We start from the raw sequence: 3,929 nt of genomic DNA, 5'->3' as shown, positions 1-3,929 counted from the left end.
GGAGAGCGAGGGACATCACGCGAGTAACGCGGATCCCTCAGCATTATCCGTTCGAAAAGGTCCAAGCGAGTCTTCAGGCGTTCATAACCCTGACGAGCCTTCGCTCGGACATCAACGAGATCCGAGGTCAGTCGTGAGACTTGACTCTCGAGATCCGCAATACGTCGTTCAGCAACGTTTAACGCCTGAGACTGAACGGACGAAGGTAAGGCAGCAGCGAGTTGGTGGGCGATGATCGCCGCTCCTATCGGGCGCCACCTGCACTGATAGATGCGGGTGGATATCAACGCTTCCTTGTTGGAAGGTTGCTTGCCCACCGCTCTGTGACGCAAGGGTATCAGATCCTCGTCCAATGGAAAGGTTATTCGAAGAGTTCTGACTCTTGGGAACCGATCGATACCCTACGTATTGATGTGCCCGGCTTGGTTGCTGCCTATAAAAAAGAGCACCAGCTGAGGCCACTTCACTTGTCTCAAATGGACTAGCAGAAGCAGCCATGATTTCTTTCACACGCAAACGGGCGAAATTAATTCGCTGCGACCGCTGTTTCATCACATCGAAATGTGGTTGAATGCGGTGCAGAAATTCCGCCTCGTATTGGTCGGGCGTTTCATTTGAACGCAACACGACCGGGATTGGGAAAATAAGCCCAAGCGATTTTCCCTGAGCCCTCCATGATTGAAAGACGCCATAATAATTATGTGCGTCTACAAGAGCGCGCTCTAGGAGCGCCGCTCTTGGCCCGTCTAAACGAGGCCATTTAGATGGAGGGGGCATCTTTGGAATGCCACCCGTCACATAGCCGCGTTCTAAACGACTGGCTTGTGACACCGACTGAGCACGTTCACGTGTCTTCGGCGGAGCTTTAGGCTCCGAATCCTCTATGTCAGAACCATTATGAATTATGGTCTGAGCATAAGGCGTTGTGGTAATACTCAACGGAGAAGCGGCTGCGCCTTTATGGGCAGCGCTCTCATTACCTGTCGCTGCGCTGTTCAGCGCAGACGACGGGACAGCATTCGTAAATGATGCTGTCTCCATGTTGTGAGCCACGAGAGAAGTTTGGATGGGCAATAATGCCGCATCATCATTCCTCATGAGCTCGTTGTCCGCATCACTACTATGAGGTGACGGCAACGGTGTCGACTCATTGTAGTCGACAATGAGCGACGGATCAACATCCTCACTGTTAAGTGGGATGGATCCTTTAGCCCCGTTAACGCGACAGCCGCAGTAGCTGTCAGCGTTCCGACTAAGGCATTAGACGCGGCCGGCATATTAACGCGGCGCGTGCGCTTAGCGCGAGGTTGAGTGGGCGTCTTCGCAGACGATCCACCAACGTGGCCCCTTTTTTTCAGGTGGCATCTTTGGCGCCGTGTATGGAAACACGTGCGCTAGAGTGATCGAGTGAACTAGCGGCGCGTAAAGCTGCTCGCAGTTCCTCTCTCCTCTTTGACGAATTTAAAAATGTAAATTCGTTCTTAAAGAGGGGATGGTGTAACGGGCTAAAGTTGCCCCTATGGTACACAGTCCCCGTTTAGTACACTTGGTGTACTTAAGGGGATGGTCAATTACTAAATAATAGTAATTAGACCCAACACTCGGGTGTGGTGCACATTTGTGACCAACCCTTGTGGATGTGATGCACATGGGTGCATTCACATTAGGAGGGATGCATCCACATTAGGAGGGATGACGCCCAGCGTCATCCGTTACGCGAGGTATCTATAAAGATACGCTCGCAATACATATTAAATGATATCTATAGATATATCATTTTAATTGGTAAAAATAGGTATTCGTATTTAATTCTATTAAATATAAATCAGTCTGAAAACTACTTCTTCTTGGTAAGTGCGCACGAGGAGACGGATTACCGCTCCCGTGACGACACTTGACCACAGTTCTTAGTGTAATGGGTGAGGTCGCTAACGCGCCCACCACAACTACCTCACTGCACGCAAGAGAAGCAGGTTTACCCGCTTCCTCGCTGTGCTAGGGTGTGTGCCTAAGTAGAGCGTGGCCGCATTACAACGTGCCCGCCTACAACGGATAGATCGAACGAAGGGGGGGCTTCAGCCGCAGGCAGTGTCTGCCGCGAAGTTTGTCTCCTTTTAGCAGCTTTAAGGTTTGCCACGATGCGCGATCAATTGCCTGGTGTTCCTTAATAATTCCTGTACTTAAAATGAGTATAAGGCTCGCCATCCGGTCTTGAGTGTGTAGGCATAAGAGGGAAGCGAAGGAGAAAATTTACCTTCCTCGGACTTAATGAGCGAAATAGCCCTACTACAGAATAGAAGATAAACTCGTACCAAAATCCGAGGCCAGCGGCTCTTCGAGGCAAGTCACCTGCGGTGACATCTCTCGGAGAGGGCGTGCGAAATGGCGTAGACAGAGCAGCAGTCGTGCCCCACTTAGTTAAGCCTGGCGGAATTCCCGCTTTTTAATAGCGTGGAGTTCCCGCATGCCGGCTGCCCAGCATTCTGTGACGCTTCCTGCAAGAGATACTTTAATACTGTCTCGTGCTAGAACGTCACCCGGATGCGTTGTATCCACAATTAAGCAACACAGACGCTGCTCGGGATGAACATCCGCGCCGCCAAACGGCTACGCATTCGCCGGCCTCCTTTAAGTGCTCACCGGTGAGCTGGTTTATGACGATTTGGGGACATCGCAGGCGCCTGACGGCTTGCACATTTGACACGGAAGCCCTGAAGTCCATGTTCCCATCGTTCTCCGGTCCAATGGCATACGAGCTGCTGCCAGCAGGGTAGCGCGCTCAGACATGCTCAAAAGATGTTTTTTGTCGTCTCTTTCACTTCGCAACAGCACGGCAGCAGGCGGCAGCTATTGTCATTCGTCCGATTCTCGTGGTAGAGATTGAGTTGCTTCAAAATGCTCGGTACACCACCCAGACCTGATTCTCCGTGAGCTCGTTACGATAGGCCCACACCGCTCGCGGCAGTTGCTGTAGCGCTGCGGCATGTCAGGCGCTGTCCCGCGTCAAGCCCTGAAGTATCTGCAAAGTCGGCGCCAATGCTTAGTCGGATCCTCTGAATCTCCGAAACGTTTTTTCGTGAGAGCCAAGAGAACGTGTTGGTTCGCCACGAAGTCGGGGACGCTCCCTGGGGACCCGTGTAGGAGTAAATGCGCAAAGATTACGACCCCCCCCCCGCTTCCTGGCGACGACGCAGCTGCTGAAAGTCGCCCGCAGTGTACCGATCTTCCTTGTTGCCGCGGCTAGATGCCAATGGATACCATCGCTAGCCTGCGCAAGCCTGATAGCGCTTCCCCAGCCTAGGCGGGAGCCTTCTATAATTCCTCTTATGTGACCTGTCGTTGTAGATTCCCATGCATAGACATGGGTAAGCCGCGGCGAATGTTGTGACAGCACGGCCAGCCGAACGTGCAAATATTTTCCGATTTCCAACAGTGGGGTGCTCAGCAGGATAGCAAGATCTCAGTGTCGGAGCTTGGCTTGCTGATACGTCAATTGTCGGATTCTTGAAGGAGTACGTTTTGTACCCAATCCATGCAAACGCAGGGGAGCAATCGCGCACGGCCGAATTTTGGCGTTTGTGTACGTTGCTGTCTAGAAACTTACCCATGGGTTGTCGGCCCAGGCGTACATGGGCCAGAAAGCATTCTCCGTGTGCATTATTGCCATGGTTTGAGACAGAAGGGGTTAAGAAATCTCTACTACCATTCTTCCGGTGTCGCCCAGCTTATCGCTCCCGCCGTCAGGCTGGCTAGCGCTGTCTGTACTCTTGTCGCAATTAGTCTACCTCCGGAAGCACTGGTAGTAATACGCACTGAGCTAGAGTCGCTGTCCAAGGGTCTGGCATGTCCGTCAAGATGCGTAACACGGTGAAACGTAGACCAACCAACCCGGATATGCTCCACAAAAGTCCGAAGCACGCCAAGCTATA

The sequence above is a fragment of the Bremia lactucae genome, linkage group LG2 (assembly GCF_004359215.1).
Source record: "Bremia lactucae strain SF5 linkage group LG2, whole genome shotgun sequence".
Taxonomy (NCBI): domain Eukaryota; phylum Oomycota; class Peronosporomycetes; order Peronosporales; family Peronosporaceae; genus Bremia; species Bremia lactucae.
The sequence above is the reverse complement of the archived record's forward strand: the minus strand, read 5'-3'. Positions refer to the sequence as shown.